Genomic DNA, 19707 nt, shown 5'->3' on the forward strand with positions numbered 1-19707 from the left:
CCCACTCAACTCTAACTCCCCATTCCCCTTTTTTTCCCACAACTCTAACCACCTTTCTATTTTTGGACTCCAGGATAAGAGTTTCCTTCCTTCTTCCCTCCCCCCTCTCCCTCTGCCCTCCCTTTCTTCCCTTCCTTCCTTCTTTCCTTCACTTCCCTCCCTCCCTTCCTTCCTGTTCTTCCTGCCTCCCTCCCCTTCCTTCCCTCCTCCTCTCACTTCCCTGCCACCCCTCCCTTCCTTTCTTTCCTTCTCTCCCCTTCCCTCTCCCTCCTTCCCTCCCTTCCCTTAAAATTCTTCCTGCTGGAACCTTGGTGCTGAAGCCAAATCCTCTACTGAACAATGGCTTAACAAAGAGAGTCATATTAGATTTCAGAGAAAGAAAACTGGAGAGGTAGGTGGGGCAGAATGTGGAACCTTCGGTGGGGGCCCGGAAGCCTCAGGGCATGGGGGGGCGAGCGAGGAGCCAGCACGCAGGAGGTTTGCACAGGGAAGGAGCACGATCAGGTTGCACTTCAGAAGGGCCAACCTGGCAATGACACTTGGAAGGCCTGGGAGGAAGTGGAAATGGGGGCAGTTGTTAGGAGCTTAGGGTGGTAATCCAAGCAAGGAGACGCTGAGGGCCTGAACTAAAGGTCACGGGGATAGAAAAGACTCACAGGATATTCTAGAGGTTGAATGGCGAGGAACTGGAAGCCACTGGCTAGGAGTCTGAATAAAGAAGGAAGAGACCAATGTGAGAGAAATTACAAAGAAAAATTGTACACGGCCTGGGGTAACGTGATTTAAAAAATCATTCTATGATTCTAAGCCTTGAGATTGGGAGACGCTCTCAATAGGAGCAGGAAAAATAGAAAAGTTGGGTGGTGGAGAAATACAGAGGGACATTTTCAGTTCTATTTTGGCTACGTACTTAGGATTCCTGCAGGAAGTGGAGGTTGGGATGGCTGTGGGCAGTAAGAGGGACGTCACCAGTGACACACAGACCGGAGGTCATCCGACTCCAGAGGACTCGGTGAGATCCAAGGGCAGGTGAGTAGAGAGCAGCAGATGGGGTGGAACTGTTTCCTCTACTCTTAACTCCTCTTAGGGAGGAGGAAGAAAGAGTGAGGAAAAGAGGAGAGGGAGTGGCCCAGCATGGTGAGTTCATGGAAACCAGAGAGAAGGAGAGAGACACCTCAGGTACTTTTTCATGACAGCCTCCTGCTTCTAGCCTCCAGGCTTGTCGGAGACCCACTGTGTTCCTGCCCTGGGGCTCCTGAACCCTTCCGTGATTCCTTCCCTTAGTTTCTGTCCCTTGTGAAGCCCCAACCCCACCCCCCATCCCTGCATCATCCCTCAGCACCCCTCCAGATGCCTTCACGGTCCTGCGAGACCGCAATATTCCAGGTACTTCAACATGCCATGCTGTTCCTCACCCTATTCCCTTCTGAAACACCCCAGCAACAACCTGTTCAGACTTCAAAAGTTCACTTGGCCCTTGAGTAATGCGGGGGTTAGGGGTGGTGCCCCTCCTCCCCCCACACAGTCAAAAATTCACATGTAACTTTTGACTCCCCAAAAACTTAACAACGGATAGCCTACTGCTGACTGGAAGCCTGACTGATTACATAAGCAAGGAGCATGTGTTTTGTAGGTTATATGGGTCATAAACAGTATTCTTACGATAAAGTGAACTAGGGCAAAGAAAATGTCAGAAAGTCATGAGGAAGAGACATTTAAGGCGCTGTACTGTATTTATCGAAAAAAATCTACACATACTTGGACCCGCATAGAAGTGGACCTGCACAATTGCAACCCGTGCTGTTCGAGGGTCATCTGTATTCGGGTGTTCCCTCTGCGAGCAACATTCCTTTATCTGTGTCCAGTGACCCTTTCTCCCTGCTCTATCCTACCTCTAGACCGTTCAGCCCCTGCAGATCCCGGAGCACGCCGCAATTACTACTCACATGCGCGTTTCCCCTCTGCACCAAATTCTCGGGGGCGAGCGAGATTCTTACTCGTCTTTCATTCCCAAGATGTCGCACAGGGCCTGGCACATTCGATATTCATGTGTATTTGTCACACGCGTCACCTGAAGCACAGCACACAGCCTGTGATGCTATTCTCTGTCTCTTGACTCCTTGGTCTGCCATAGATGCTATGAACTCATACATGCTCTGAACTCAAAAACAAAACAAGAGGGGCGCCGGGGTGGCTCAGTCCGTTAAGCTCCTGCCTTCAGCTCAGGTCATGGTCTCAGGGTCCTGGGATTGAGCCTCATGTCAGGCTCCCTGCGCAGTGGGGAGCCTGCTTCTCCCTCTTTCTCTACCTGCCACTCCCCTTGCGTGTGCTTTCTCTCTATCAAATAAATAAATAAAATCTTTAAAAAAAAAACCCAAAAATCAAAATATGAAAGGATGAAACATTGCCAACGGCACTGAAATAGACAATAAAAATTGACCTTTCTCTCTCCAGGTGGCTCATGGTCATGATCTTGAACTAGCATCTTAGAATAACAAGAAGCTTAAAAGAATGTGCGTAGAAGCAACACCAACTATGCCATGTGGAAACAGTACACTTTTTAGACTGATATTCGTGTCATTAGATAAATTAAAAATCTTTCATCTCCAACGGACCATCCTCAAAGATACAAAACCCCATTCCTGTAGACTGCGGGTTTATTACCAACACTCTGTGAACAACAGCGCAGGGCAAGGGGACCAGGTGGAGTGAAAGGAACAACCAGGAACAAGAAATGAGATCACATGGTGGCATCCTATCGCAGGGCCTGGCACCCGCTGGCGTCTGATAAAGGCGGCCACCCCCTGCCTTTGCGTTCTCTTGCTTGACTTCGCTCTTGCCAAAAGCAAAATGAAATGAGGAGTTGGGCTGGGTTTCCTGGGTGGCTCAGGGAGAGACGGAGACCCAAGCCTCCCTGAGCAGAGGCGAGGATGGAGGCCGAAATGGAAATGTTATTCCACAGAAGTCTGAAACGACGAGTCGGACTCTTCCTCCTCGGAGAGGAGCAATGTGGTAGTGAGAAAGCCTTGGCCTGGCGGCCACTCCCTCACCAGGTGACTGCAGCTGGGTCCCCCGCGAAGTGGAGAGAAACCTAGCCCCTTTCTTTGTATGGGAATGCAGAACCCGAGTCTGACACGCTGAAGGGTATTCTTCCTTTCCTCTTTTTCAGCCTACCCCGTCTCTCTAAAGTAGTGATCACACGGAATACAAGCTCACGCATCCTGACACAACTTTCCCTTCTTTAGGGGACTGGGTCGGTATAGGATTCTCCTTGGGAAGTTCTACCTTAAGTTTCATTTTTCTCCACAGCGTGGCCCTTGGTTCATTTCCACAATGCCTAGAGTGCGGTGGACCTCAGCGGGGAGCAACTCCCCGCTCCTGTTCCGAGGAACGAAATCCGAGGTTGCGGCTTTGCCACACCCCAGAGAGAGGCAACACACACTCAGATCGGTTTGCTACTCTCCCTATGGACAACGGCTCATCTGTTCCTGGGGGAAAATGAGGGCAAATGTTCACCGCGAGACCAAACGGTGGGGCAGCAGATTCTTCTCTGCTTCTTCTAACAATATACAAGAACCTTCGAGAACCGTACACTCCAACACAAGAGCCCCACAGTGACCTGCAGTACGTACACACACACACACTTTTAATTCCTAAAACAATTTCAAAGACATTTGATCAGAATTGGCCTTTTGAGTTGGCTCACCAAAACTGTGAGTTATTTCCCCTCTATCGTACATTACCTGGCAACTCAGGAAGGACAAGTCACAGACATCTGAAGACTTAGCTATGCAACTAGAAATCACAGTTCACGAGACCGAGGTAAGCAGGGGGTCAACTTAGAATCAAGTTTTTAAAAACCTACAGGGACGTCGGGGTGGCTCAGTGGGTGAAGCGTCTGCCTTCAGCTCAGGTCATGATCTCGGAGTCCTGGGATTGAGCCTCGCATTGGGCTCCCTGCTCAGCAGGGAGTCTGCTTCTCCCTCTCCCCTGCCCCTGCTCATGCTCTGTCTCTCTCAAATAAATAAATAAATAAATAAATAAATAAATAAATAAATAAGTAAATTTTAATAATAAAATAAAAACATACAATGAGGAGCACCAGGTGTTCTATCTGAATCTGCAAGGAGCAAATATGCCCTAAAAAATGGAACTTGAACTTTAAAGGTAATAAAGAGTTAGTGAGCCCTGGAAATTCTCTTTCAGGGGTCCAAGAAACATTATTTTCCATCAGAACAAAGTATTGGAGGCTTTATCCTTTGGTCGAGTTTTAAACTTGCCTTTGCATCCTCCAGACCACCAACCATTGCAACAGGTCCTTGCCCGAGATAGCCCAGCTGGGCATTTGCTGGTGTCCTCAGATTGGCCACAAAACTGGGCCCACGGCTGCAGCACAAGTTTTAGACTTGATTCTGGGTCTGACGTTGCCTAGTGTTAGATGACACAGGAGGCTCACGGGACCGAAAGGAGGTCCCTCCATGGTCACACAGAAGATGATCACAAGTCAGAATACGTCCATCACACTAAACAAATTCTGCATTCAATTTCACTTGTGTCCAATGACAATCAAGAGTAAAAAATCCTTCGGTCACCGAGGGCCCCAGGAGATCAGTTTCTCCAACCAGCAGATGATGTAGAGTGGCTCAGTCATTATCTGTTGACCTCTGAGTGTCCCGGTGTTAATGTAAAACCTCTCCCAATCATCCTGTTTTCTTTTCATTTGATGATTTCACTAGAAATTAGCTAAAGAGGCGCATTTAAACTGTATGTCCGCCATTTGGTAACATTCCAAATGATCTCATTTTTTTAAAATTAACCTATTTTTCATCTTATGTCCAGAATATACTTTGGTTGTCTCACATTAAGAAAGAAAGAAAGAAAGAAAGAAAGAAAGAAAGAAAGAAAGAAAGAAAGAAAGAAAGAGAGAAAAGGGGTCAATTAAAGTATCTGATCTAACCTTAAATCTATTTAACATTATTATCCTTTGCCATTTAATAAAGCTAAGCCCTATCCACCTCATTTGCTGTGATTAATAGGCCTTTATATATCCTTCTATGAACCCGAATGTTGGCTGGGGGTGGCAGGGGGAAGAGGGTGCGTGCTTAGGTTTTAAACAGAATCCCCGCAAGATTCAGTAGAATTCCTGCTGACATGAAAATAACCAAAAAGCAAGGTCCATCTCTGTCAAGTGATCAGTTGGTCACTGCTTTATGCACACAGAGGAGGGAGGACAGAGAGAGTCCCTAATACCCAAAGACAGGAAGGAGCAAGTGAAGAGTTCCATTTCAATAGCTGAGAGTTTTCTAAACAAGTATTTTCCACTAAAAGATGGTAACAGGGTATAAGTATATGCAGACAAGTTTAATGTTTTCCTTGGGTGGTACTAAATATTACTAAATAATGCCCCAAGGCTATCTCTGTTGAGAAGCCTTGACTTATTACTCTTCCATTGGTTGATGTTTCCAGCAGGCAGGCAAGGGCTGGTGAGCATGGTGCCAAGAGCAGAACATCCCATAACAACAGAGATACTAACCCAGGCACTAACTAACTGGTGAGGGAGTGACATATGGGTAGCGATAGATGGGGTGGGAAGAGAATGAAGGACCCGTACAAGAGAGGGCACTGTTTTATTTCCCTTTGTATCCCTAGGACTTAAAGCAGGGCTTAGAAAATAGTAGGAGCCCAAAAAATATTCGTTGAAAAAATGAATAAGTGAAAGAAAAAACAAATAAGAAAGAAGGAAGACTATAAAGAAGAAATGGAAAGATAGAGGAGAATTAAAGTACTGAGTTCATTTAAGCCCCAAGAAATCTTTATATACTTGGGCCAGAAATCAAATCCCTCATAGCCAATGATAAATGAGCGTTTACTTTTGCTAGGGCACTGTCCCTAGCACCATGCTTGCGGGAATCCTTAGCCCGGGGGTGAGACCATCTGATGGTGGAAAATGGTCCCTCTGGGCTCTTAATTCCCCTTGGTTCTTGGAGACATGAGTGCCTGGGTATCCTCATGATGTATTCTGGCTGTGTTTCAACCTTCTCTTCCAAATGTTTTTGAAATCAAAGCTACTTACAAGCAGCAATAAATGACTCATTCGAATTTCCCTTCCTCTCTCTGTTTCTGTGTCCTCTCCTATGCAGGTGCTGAAGAGCAACAAAACAGCCAAACGGCGGCGGCAGTGGGGGGAGATGGAGGAGGGAACCCCAAATCTGACAATGAGGCCCTAACGCTTGAGACTCACTGTTACCACAGGATGAACACTTTAGCTCTGGATGTCTCCCGGAAAGCCGAGAAAGACTCATATAGGAAGAGCTTTCTAACATAAACAATGTGTTAAGAGAATATATTTTAAACAGCATTAAAATGGGATAAACAGGGCACAAAGGCTTTAGCACAAGTAACTGAGAAGAGACCACCATCTGTCTCCGTTAAATTATCCTCCTACTCCCCAGTTTTCTTTTTTATTTTCCACAGCTCTTTAAAACAAAGTGGAGGAAAAAAGGTATTCTCTACATATTCAGTCTGTGAGCTAAATAAGCATTGATGAATTCCAACTGAAGACGAGTATCGATATTCAAAGGTACAGAGATGATTCCACTCTCAAAGTTAAGTCCCACAAATCACTCCAATCTCACCTTCCGTTCTCATTAATCCTTTGGCTTTGCTGAGAGCCTCTTTCCCTCTCGACCAGAGCGGCTATGAAACAAACCTTTGGCTACATACATGTGGACCACAGGAAGCCCCCAGTAAGCCTATCTCCATGAATGCGTCCACCCCAAAACACTAGGAAGAATTTCTGGTAGCAATAGGAGGGAACTGTGTGTCTATGTTTAGGTAGGTTTATGGGGATAAGAACGGTAGTAGCAGGAAGTAAGGAAATGAGTTCATAATTCATCGTTTAAACGACAACCCTCACCACCTGATTTTGGCCCTAGGATGAAATGTGGTGGGTCACAACTATATTCTATCACTTCCCCCGTTTCTCCAGCTGGGGAGATAACTGATCCAAGCACATGGCAAGTCACAGGAAACCAGGAAATGTGCTGGAATCCAGCTGCTATCCCAAATTTAGAAAATAGGAAGTAAATCACCTCACAGCACAAACTCAGGATGGTTCAGATTTGGGAAAAATAGATACATGGGTGGCGTAAATAGAATTACGAGGAGAGAAAACCAAGATTCCTTCAGAAAGAATGGCATTGGTCCTCGCATTTGGATAAAGCAAAAATGCCCCTCTCAATCCTTTGTCTTCATATAAGAATAATGGAAGCCTTAAGGGAGAAATAGAAACAAAGCCTAAAGTGAGTAGAAGGAAAGAAATAATAAAGATTAGAGCAGAAATAAATGAAATAGAGACTAAAAAACAATAGAACAGATCAATGAAACCAGGAGCTGGTTTTTTGAAAAGATCAACAAACTGATAAACCTTTAGCCAGACTCACCAAGAAAGAAAGAAGACTCAAATGAAATTAGAAATGAAGGAGAAATAATAACTGACACCACAGAAATACAAAGGATTATAAGGGAATATTATGAATATTATGAAAATTATATGCCAATAAATTGGACAACCTAGAAAAAATGGATAAATTCTTAGAAAGATACAACCTTCTAAAACTGGATCAGGAAGAAAGAGACAATTTGAACAGACTGCTTGCTAGTAATGAAACTGAATCAGTAATCAAAAAACTTCCAACAAACAAAAGTCCAGGACAAGATGGCTTCACCGGTGAATTCTACCAAACATTTAAAGAAGAGTTAATACCTGTTGTTCTCAAACTATTCCAAAATATAGAAGAGGAAAAATGCTTCCAAATTCATTCTACAGGGCCAGCATTTCCCTGATACCAGAACCAGATAAAGACATTACAAAAATAAAACTATAGGCCAATATCTTTGATGAACATAGATGCAAAAATCTTCAAAAAATATTAGCAAACCAATTCCAACAATGCATTCAGAAAACCATTCGCCATGACCAAGTGGGGTTTATTTCAAGGATGCAAGGGTGGTTCAATATTTGCAAATTAATCAACATGATACATCAATCACATTAACAGGAGACAAGATAAAAACCATATGATCATCTCAGCAGATATAGCAAAAGCATTTGACAAAGTACAACATCTATTCGTGATCAAAGCTCTCAATAAAACAGGCTTAGAGGGAGCATACCTCAACATAATAAAGGCCATACATGAAAATCCCACAGCTAACATCATACTCAATGGTGGAAAACTGACAGCTTTTCCTTTAAGATCAGGAATAAGACAGAGATGTCCACTCTCACCACTTTTATTCAACACAGTACCAGAAGTCCTAGCCACAGCAATCAGACAACAAAAAGGAATAAAAGGCATTCAAATCGATGAGGAAGAAGTAATACTTTCACTATTTGCAGATGACATGATACTATATACAAAAAACTCTAAAAACGCCACCAAAAAACTACTAGAACTGAAATATGAATTCAGTAAAGTCACAGGATACAAAATTAATATGCAGAAATCCACTGCATTTCTGTACATTAATAATGAAGTAGCAGAGAGAGAAATTAAGAAAACAATCCAATATACAATTGTACCAAAAATAATAAAATACCTAGGAATAAACATAACCAAGGAGGTGAAAGACCTGTACTCCAAAAACTGTAAAACACTGATGAAAGAAATTGAAGATGACAGGAAAAAAAATGGAGAGATATTTCATGCTCATGGATTAGAAGAAGCAATATTGTTAAAATGCCCATATTACCCAAAGCAATCTACAGATTTAAGGCAATTCCTACCAAAATACCAACAATACTTTTCACAGAACTAGAACGAATAATACTAAGATTTGTATAGAACCATAAAAGACCCTGAATAGCCAAAACAATATTGAGAAAGAAGAACAAAGCTGGAGGTATCACAATCCCAGATTTCAAGATATACTACAAAGCTGTAGTAATCAAAACAGTATGGTACCAGCACAAAAACAGACACATAGATCAAAAGAACAGAATAGAGAGCCCCAAAATAAAATAATAATGTCCATGTTTATATGGTCAATTTATCTATAACAAAAGAGGCAAGAATGCACAATGGGAAAAAGACAGTCTCTTCAATAAATAGTGTTGGGAAAACTGAACAGCTACATGCAAAATAATTAAACTGAATTATTTTTTTACACCATACACAAAAATAAACTCAAAATGGATTAAAGACCTAAATATGAGATCTGAAACCAAAAAACTCCTAGAAGAAAACATACGCAATAATTTCTTTAACATTGGCCATAGAAACATTTTTCTAGATATGTCTACTGAAACAAGGGAAACAAAAGCAAAAGTAAACTACTGGGACTGCACCAAAATAAAAAGCTTTTGCATGGGGAAGGAAACATCAACAAAACAAAAAGGCAACCTACTGAATGGGAGAAAATATTTGCAAATACTATATCCCATGAGGGATTACCACCCAAAATATATAAAGAACTTATACTACTCAACACCGAAAAAATTAATAATCTAATTAAAATGGGCAGAAGACATAAATATTTTTCCAAAGAAGACATACAGATGGCCAACGGACACATGAAAAGATGCTCAACATCACTACTCATCAGGGAAATGCAAATCTAAACCACAGTGAGATAATACCTTCTGTCAAAATGGCTAAAATCAACAACACAAGAAACAACAGATGTTGGTGACAATCTGGAGAAAAAGGAACCCTCTTCCCGCTGTTGGTGGGAACGCAAACTGGTGCAGCCACTCTGGAAAACAGTATGGAGGTTCCTCAAAAGATTAAAAAATAGAATTACCACTACTACTGGGTATCTACCCAAAGGAAATGAAAACACTAATCCAAAAATATATATGCACCCCTATGTTATTTATAATAGCTCATATGTGGAAGCAACCCAAGTGTCCATCCATAGATGAACAGATAAGTAAGATGTGATGTGTGTGTACACACACAGACACACACACAGAGACACACAATAGAATATGACTCAGCCATAAAAAAAGAGTGACATCTTCCCATTTGTAACAACATGGATGTACCTAGAGGGTATAATGCTAAGTGAAGTAAGTCAGTAAGAGAAGGATAGATATCATATGGCTTTACTCACCTGTGGAATTTAAGAAGTAAGTGAACTGAAACAAGAAGCCATAGAAGAGAAATAGTTCACCTTACAAAATTTTCCCATTCTTGGGCCATTCTGGACACTTCCCTACCCAATGGAAACAGAGCCCATGGCTCTCAGATTGTGGGTATCTTCTGGTGCTCAGTGCACGGAGAGGCCCAGGCACTACCACTCACGTGAGCCCCTGTTCAGTGGACAGGCTAGCTGGCAGTGGAGAAAGGATTCCCTTCTCCAGAGGTAGATCTGTGATACCACTTTGTACCCAGATAAGCACAGAATCCATGGGGTCTAATCATACATGTGAATGTTCCCTTTCCTTGACATGAATAAGTGAAAGGTGAAAGGTTAATATGGCAATGAAGAGAAAAGCTACTGTGGAATGAGAATGTTTTAGATTTCTCGTTGAGGGAAATAATGGTCGTGGCTCTTCCTGACAAGACTATAACTGTGATAACATATAGCCAAAAAGGCTGGGACAAGAACCATAAAAAGCTAGAGCAGTATAGGAGATCCGAAGGCGGAGATAAGGCACACGGCTTCTACCTGGCAGGGACCTTTGTCCTCTGTGTGAAAAATGGAGTAGAATGTTTGACTGGTTATTCAACTATTTGCATCCACACTGCAGTTGGATCCCTCAGACAATAAAGCTTCTTTGTAGAGTTGTCACCATCGAATAGTATTTATCGTGGTCTCTCTGTGCCACGGTTCGTGTTGCGGATAACACCTGTAGTCATTTATACCAGGAAACCAAAAACAACACAGCAATCAAGAGGGCACACTATCGCAACCTCAAGCACATTCTCTAGGTGTCATTCATTTTTTTTGCTGAGTATTATCAAGGAAGATCTGGAACTCCTCCATATCATCCTACCCTGCCTGCAACCTCCCCCCTGCACCCCCGCCACAGGCCTACCCTCAACCCTTAGAGCTGTGATCAAACCCCTCCCTCCCCCAGTTCAGCCAAACAGAAAAGGAATTTATAACGAAGATGGAGCCAATAGAATTCCTTTCAGAGTTCTTGCCTGGTTTCTGGAAACACGTGCCAATACAAATTTTCGCGGCTATATTAATATATGCAGCTATGCAATAGGGAGATGATAATAAAACAAGAGTCCTTTTGAATCCAAGTCCTTCTGAGTCCCAGGCCTCGGTGTGGGAGGTGGAGGAAGCCGGGTCAAGAAAGCAAAAGGATGACCAGAGGGGTGAGGACTCTATGGGGAAAAGGAGGTGTAGAGGTGCTGGCCCTTGGGGATGAGTCGGAAGAGCTCCCACATGAGGGAGGGGAGCAGCAACAGCCATTAGGTGTGTGCCTCCAAGATCTGTAAGCTATGTGTGGAATAATGAAATGAGTAGAAGGGCGCTTACTAGTCAAAGAGTGAGGGTAACACCAGTTATGGGGGGAGAATCCCTCTTCTTGCTGGGAAAAGAATGGTCCTTCCAGACAGCACACAGCTAGGTACTACTCTGTGCTGTCTGAACAGTCAGGTAAATAACACCGCTGTATCTCCGTTGAGTTTAACAAGATCTACACCTTCAAGAAAAGGATTCTTTTTGGTATATAAGCATGTCACATTTTTATCTTATTAAAGTGACCTAGTCCCTGTTTGTATAAGACATAGTTTTCATACTCCATATACCTTCAAGTCTGAGTTTTCAAGAGAGTCTAATTCCTTATTTAAGATTTAATTCCCCCAGTTATGGGTTTTCTGTGTGTGTGTATGTGTGTGTGTGTGTGTGTGTGTGTGTACATACACGTACGTAGACACATACATATCATATACACACAGATATTCATATACATATCCATCCACATGCATATCCCCAGAGTTGCTTAGGATATATAGGGCATGAGGAAAGTGATGTGGCCATTAGTTGTAAGCCCATTACTAGTCACATTCATTGTAAGTCATTTAAAAAGTTGACATAGGGGGCGCCTGGGTGGCTCAGTCAGTTAAGCATCCGATTCTTGATTTTGGCTCAAGTCATGATCTCAGGGTTGTGAGATCGAGCCCCACAGTAGGCTCTGTGCTCAGCGGGGAGTCTGCTTGAGAGTCTTTCTCTCCCTCTCTCTCTCTGACCCTCCCCCAAGCTCGCTCTCTCTCTCTCCCTCTCTCTCTCTGACCCTCCCCCCAAGCACTCTCTCTCTCTCTCAAATAAATAAGTAAATATTTAAAAAAAAAGTTGACACAAATATTCTTTGCCATTAGCTGAACTACAGAATGCTATTGCAAATACAGAAATCAGACGGGTCCATTCCACTAGGAGGCCTGTAGTGAACAAATTCGTTTTCATAGTATTTATGTCTGAAAATTAAATGCTGCTCTCATATAAGAAAAGACAGGCTTTCATTTTATTCTTAAACAAATCTGCATTTTTACTTAATTTCTGGAATTATGGAAAATGTGATGGTGCTCACAAGCAACAAAAGAAAAGAGAGATACGCTGGACTATATCAAAATTAAAACCTTTTGTGCTACAAATAATGCCATTAAGAAAATAAGAAGACAATCAGCAGAACAGGAGAAAATATTTGCAAATCATACATCTGCTACGGGGCTTATATTCAGAATACCTAAGGAACTGTTACAACTCAAGAATAAAAGGACAAATAACTCAAAAACCAGGGAAAGGACGTGAACAGACATTTCTCCAAAGAAGATACACAAATGGCCAATAAGCACATGAAAATCTGCTCAGCACCTTAAGTCATCAGGGAAATGCAAATCAAAACCACAGTGAAATACTAGTTCATACCCAGTATGACGGTTATAATAAAAAAGACAGACAATCATAAGGTTTGGCAAGGATGGGGAAAAGTTAGAACTCTCACACATTGCTGGTGGGGATGTAAAATGGTGCAGCTGCTTTGGCAAACGGCTTGGCAGTTCCTCAAAATGTTAAACATTGAGTTACCATTTGATTCAGCAGTTCCACTCCTAGGTATACACCCAAGAGAAACTAACCATATGTCCACAAAAAAACTTGTACATCAACGTTCACAGCAGCCATACGTTGGGCAACAACCAAATGCTCGTCACCAGACAACTCAATAAACAAAATGTGGTATATATCCACTGTATACCACGTGTGAAGTTAGCATTACATTATTGGTGTATTTATTCCAATAATATCCAGTGGAATATTATTCAACCACAAAAAGGACTAAAGTACTGATACATAGATCAACTTTATTTTTTCATTTTTTAAAAAGATTTTATTTATTTATTTGACAGAGAGAGCGAGCACACAAGCGGTGGGGAGGGGGGCAGAGGCAGAGGGCACAGCAGCCTCCACGACGTGGGGCTCGACCCCAGGACCCTGGGATCACGACCTGAGCTGAAGGCAGACCCTTCACTGACTGAGCCACCCAAGGTGGCCCCAGAGATGAACTTGAAGAACATTATGCTAAATGAAAGAAGCCAGTTACAAAAGACCATACGTTGTATGGTTTCATTCATAGGAAATGTACGGAACAGGCAAATCTACAGAGAGAGAGAGATTAGTGGTTGCCTAGGGTGGGGGAGGGTGACGTGGAAATGGGTAAGGAGTGACTGCTAATGGGTGCAGAGTTCTTTTTGGTGTGACGAAAATGTTCTGTGACTAAGATGTGGCAATGGTTGCACAGCTCTGTGAATATCCTGAAAACCATTGAACTGTACGCTTTAAACTGGTAAATTTTATGGCATGTGAATTATCTCTCAATAAAGATGTTTTTAAAAATGAAATGGTGCTTAAAAATCAGTCTAGAAGTCCCCTTGAAAACATAACAAAGTGAAATACATAAATTCTTAGAAAAGTAGTAGACCACTGGATTCAACCAATTTCTCCAGGTGCTCAAAAAAGCTGAAGTGAAAAAAAGAACTTCTCATTTCAGGCTGAGTAGACTATGCCACTTGACATTTTTATGCTCTCAGATTCTTTGGTACCATGCATTTGACAATGTGATAAACAGGCAATATTAATAAAATAAATAAACGAAATGCTTTTCAACAGATACTTCACGATTATTCTTTACATCTTTTCCGTAACTTCGCTACCATGTCCACCTGTTCGCTTTAGGACTGAGTAAGGAAGTAGAACCACCAGGAGCTAGGTGCGATTGGGCCTCCCATGTTCTTTCCACCAATTAATTAGGTAACGTGTAGGTCTGAAGGAGACCAGTGCAAGCTGACATTAATAGAAAACAAAAACACCCACTTTCCGTCCTTGCAGATTATTACTGAAGCCATCCCACTTATCAAGTTTGATAGACTACAATTTTCCAAAGGAGAAATCTCAAATAGAACAGTGAATAGTTATTGCCCTGAGAAACAATTTAGCTAAAATCTCATATTTATCTCCAGGAATTCTTTAGAATAGGACAATCTCTGACATGGTCTTTGATTTGCTGGGGAGGGGGAGAGGAGGAGCTTTTTCCTCTTAAAAACAAAACAAACAAAAGCCAACATCGCCCAGGAATAATCATGAAACTTAACAGCAAAGAACACTGAAAAAAGCAGTATTATTCTGAGGCTCACAAGCAACACTATCTTGATTTATTAGATACATGTGCCCTTCCAAAAAAAGGTTCCCAGATACTATTATTTCATAATAAGTTAAAAAGAATCTCTACTGAAGAGATGGTCTTTTTTTTTTTTTAAGATTTTATTTATTTATTCGACAGAGATAGAGACAGCCAGCGAGAGAGGGAACACAAGCAGGGGGGGTGGGAGAGGAAGAAGCAGGCTCATAGCGGAGGAGCCTGATGTGGGGCTCGATCCCATAACGCCGGGATCACGCCCTGAGCCGAAGGCAGACGCCTAACCGCTGTGCCACCCAGGTGCCCCGAAGAGATGGTCTTTTAAAAAGTAACATGTACATTTGATAGAGCACTATTCTCTGTCAGCTTTAACCTAAGGCATTCTTCTCAGATGGACAAAACTTATTTCTTTAATTAACCATTTCCTCAGCACGGTGCTTCTCAAAACAGCTGTCAGGATCACATGGAGGGCTTGCAAAAACACAGACGGCTGGGCCTCCAAGCTCAGAGTTTCAATGAAGTCCAGAGTAGAGTTCAAGAATTTGCATTTCGAACACTTCCCTAACCTCCTCCACCCATGCTGATTCTGACAGTCTGGGGACCACACTTTGAGGAGCCCTGCCTCAGCTCCTACAGAGTTGAGAGGCTAGCTGGGCAAAGTCCTGGCTGGGCAGGTCTTCCCCAAGACTCTACCAGAAAAGAAAGGTCAAAGTCATCCAAAGGCCAAAGCACATTTACATTCAATATTTAAATAACAGCAATTACCATAATTTGCTCCTCAAACGTTTGTGGTTCATACATATCGTTTATCTTCCTAGTTTCATGCCACCCTCATTCTTGCCCACCGAAGATGGGTTTCTGGTTGTTCTTCTCCCTCCCGGCCATCCTATATGACCGCAGCCATGTCCGCCCCACATGCCCTCAGCCCTAGTGGCAGTACAAGTTTCCACTGGTGGATCCCAGCTGCAGCTGAGGCAATCAGGTGGAGTTTGGAATTGGGACTAAGAAATTTCTGTCTGGCTCCTCTTTTGAACAAGAGGCAAACTCAGAAGCTTCAAGAAATTGCCATTTTCCACCATGTGAGCTGGGTAACAGAAAAGGTCCATCTGTAAGCACAGAGAAGCAGGGATGAGGTAGGGAGTGAGAGCTTCCTGGTTTCCACGTGGTCCTCCAGACCCTGGCTTCAGTGAAGGACTCAAGCCCTTCTGCATCCCTGCCCTGGGGTTCCATAAGTTAACCCAAACCTGCACCTTCAACTAAATTCCCCTAGCTTGCCTAAACTGGCTAAAGAGGATTTATTATGTACAACCAAAAGGGCCCTAATTAAAACTGCTAATAAAGTCAATTTTGGGGTCTCTTTCCTCTCTGTTTCAGTTCACTGCAGAGATTAAAGTCACCTTAAACTTCATTTTACCCACGTTTACCTGCTTCTAAATATTTCATAGCTATGGGGTGCCTGGCTGGCTCAGTTGGTGGAACACATGACTCTTGATTTCGGGGTCATGAGTTCGAGCCCCACGTTGGGGGTAGACATTACTTAAAAAGAAAATTTTTATATATGTAATATTTATTATAATATATAATTATTATATATATTTCACAGCTGAAGCACTATCTTCTTACTCAGGAGATTCCCTGAACCTTACATCTCTATGTATTTCAAATCCAGGACTGTTCGGATTTTTCTACATGAGACAATTATAATTTATATTTCTCTCCAAGACTAGACTGGGATAAATGAACATAAATCAGAAATTAATAGAAATCTACTTGGTTTCCTTCCTTGTGCACAGAAGTAAGAAAACCTATAGAGGGTCTCAAATTGAGATCTAATGTGAAGTTTTATCTACCATGTTAGATAAACTTAAGTGCTTAAGTTTTCATTCATGTTTCTGAAATAACTTCAGCTTTTATTTTTGTGGAATTCACATGTTTAAAATGGCATTCTTGACCTGCCGCTTCTAGGTTCAACCGCGTACATGATACATTTTATGTATTCATTCCCACGCAAACATGTGGCTTCCCAAAAGGAGAAGGGGCATTTCTTTATCTCTGTGTGTCTAGATACTCCTCCTACGGAACAACAGAGACAGAACAGATCAAGTTTTGTGTCACCTTTAGCATTGCATCCTGTCCGTGATAACACATCTGTTCCAGAAGTTTGGGAGGTCACTCGATGTTGCAAAACCAGGGTTTCATAGTGACAGGATTCTCTTCATCTGTCTAATGTTACAGATTCTCTGTACTGAACACTTCAGGATTTTGGCCTCCTTGCATCAAGGCTTCTGGGAATTATCTTTGGCAACTCTGCACTTTAGCAGAAAAGTCTGATTGTTTTGGCTGCCTTGTGTCACATAACAACAGGTAGTCACAGACATCCAGCGGTTTCCTCAGAGTGGGTTGCTTTCTTTATGGTAATCAATTTACTTGGCCCAGCTGTCAGGCACTTGACTTCCCAATTAACAACTGGAAGTAGAACTTGAGCCCCAGGAAGGAAGAAAACGCAGATTTTCCCAAACACACAGTTAATGAAAAACTTAGCCTAGCCTCTACCTCATCTGTGTTTTTCCCATAAAATGTAAATGTCAATTTGGAAAACAATATACCTACAGACGTTTCTCCACCCGGGAAAGTTTCACATCATGTTTGACTGGGCCCAGTGCCCAACATCCATCGTTAAGGAGTTAACATAAATTAATTTAAAACTGGAAATGAAGCAGCCAAAATTGTTCACCAGTTTCCTCTTATTAATTCAGTGAAAAGACTAAGAAGGCCTAACACTACAGATCACAGCTTCTAATCTCAAGGAAAGAAACAACAAAGAGGAAAAATCCTTTTATTCCACATCTTAGCTATTCGTTTGGTCAAAACTGGAAGAAGAAACAAAATGTGTATAATGCATGAGGCATGCTTTTCTTACTCACCCAACTCTTCCTGGCCGAAAGGATTTTCCTCAATGTGGCAGAAGATTATACATGAAAATTAACAAGGCAGAAAGCAATAGGGACTCGTGTTCATGAGAAGGCCCACAGCCAGGCTTTGGGGTATCAGCTGAGGTGAACCTGAGGCAGCCCTGACTAACTTGCACGGCTGCTCTGGGAGATGAATTACCCCTCTTGTCTATAGAGGGACAGGAACTATCATGGAAATAGGGACTCGAAGACACTGACAAGTCCTTTACGTGGATGTCTTCCAGGACATGAATATTGAAATTGCTAAACTGCATCTTGAGGAAGCATGGGAAGTTTTTCCCTCACATCCTTCTTCCAAGAGCACTGATCCATCCATGATCAGAAACTCTAATATCCACTCTAAACCCAATAAAGGGTAACTCCCTTTTACCTTGGGGCTTAAGAATGAAAACACACCTGTTTTTAAGTCACACGTCTATCTCTAGGACTAACTTGGAAACTTCTTCACGGTTTACCTGACCATAGTCTGCTAGAGTGCAGAAGTATGGAGTTCAAAGCACAAAATGTTTATTGAATGGATTCCATTGCCCTGGACTACTTCCGACTAGACCATACGCATCTAGAGGACAGGGGCTAGGATGCTATTTCTTCGGCCTAAGTCTCTCACACAAAAAAACTTTGGGGGATTTTTTTCAAGGCAAAGAAAATAATTATCTTAGTCTTTCAAACAAGTTTTCATTTTCACACTAGGAAGCAGAGCAGATGCCCTCTGGAAATACGACTATGTCATCCAATCAACTGTTGTGGAACCCCACAGCACATAAACTCAACAAAAGTCAACATAAACACTTAGAAGGGCCATTGCTGTCCACAAATATCATTAAATGTGCATGGTTGTATGGCCATATTCTATCTGAGGGATCCCATTATTATCTAGGAAATGAGTTCATACTTCAGGGTCCAAAATCACATCAGCTAAAAGGATTAGGACAAAATGTTTTCCTTAAAGAAAATCTTCCCTGAAGTCTCATTTTTTGCATATTATCTTCTGGTACCACCCCATCTCTCTCTGCTCACGGTACTGGTTGCCCAGCAAACTCTGAAACAGAAATAGCACGCACTGGGATCCTACCGACCGGAGTCACTGCTGGAAGAGGGTCATTGCAATGTGAAAGCCTATGCAACGGAAGAAGATTCAGAGAGCTCTGTGACCCCTCTGACTTGATTGGAAGAACAACAGACATATTACTCTAGGTCACTGAGCCCTTTTGCCACAGGAAGGAGGGCTTAAGTATAAGAAAATATGTTGGCCTGAACATCATAGTTTTAAACTTTCAGCTTTCGGCAATCAGCACAGTCTTGCTAGGCCTCCCATCTGCTAAAGAGAAGCTGTACCATCACTGCGAAGTTTAGAAAAACAGGGCTATAATAAGGATGTCATAACTGTACTCTGCTTTATCTATCACAAATCACGTTCCCCTGAAGTTTCAGTGTGTTCTAAATTAACATCAAAGGAAAGAATTCTTAACCCCACCAACTGGCAAATACAGGAATTTCAACTGTTCTGATATAATGGCTCTAAGTAAATCACTATTAATTTCTCACTTTCCAACCTACTGGTCAACCAGAAACACAGTCAGAATTGCGGAGGAAATGACAGGGAAGGAGTGTTCTAATGTGTCTCTCGCTTTCATCCTCTGAGCACAGCAAATTACAAACTGAAAACAGCTTTTGATTCATATTAGCATTTTGCATATAGTTTCTAAAAAATTATCTTTAATGAGCTGAGGCTAGGATATGCCTTGGTAAGTGTATTATTATTGATACAACTTTTCTTTCCATGCTCTGAAAAGTCATACTTTTGAATTTAAAAGACACTAAATTTTTACCTGTTCTGAAGGGTCAGACGGGAGACTAGAAAGGAACCCAAAATACATGAATTTCAAATTATAACCTCCTTTCCTACCTCTGACAGGCGGATTGCATTTAGATACTACTAAAAAATTATCCATTCATCGTAAGAACTTAGATTAATTACTGTAATAGACCACTATGAAATTTTCTTTTGGTAAAATCTCTTATTCCTACTCTACTGCTAATTACTACAAGCGCCATCTCAACTGCTTATTAAGTTAGGAAAAATAT

The 19707-nt window shown here is 42.1% G+C and overlaps 1 protein-coding gene across 6 annotated transcripts in view; it reads right to left on the minus strand.

Moving 5' to 3' along the window:
- The window catches only part of ZNF827 (zinc finger protein 827), a 165515-nt gene that overhangs the window by 82425 nt on the left and 63383 nt on the right, over positions 1 to 19707 (minus strand). The window lies entirely within an intron of this gene.

This window comes from Ursus americanus, chromosome 13 (assembly GCF_024610735.1).
Source record: "Ursus americanus isolate L20-20 chromosome 13, mUrsAme1.1.p, whole genome shotgun sequence".
In the NCBI taxonomy this organism is placed as follows: domain Eukaryota; kingdom Metazoa; phylum Chordata; class Mammalia; order Carnivora; family Ursidae; genus Ursus; species Ursus americanus.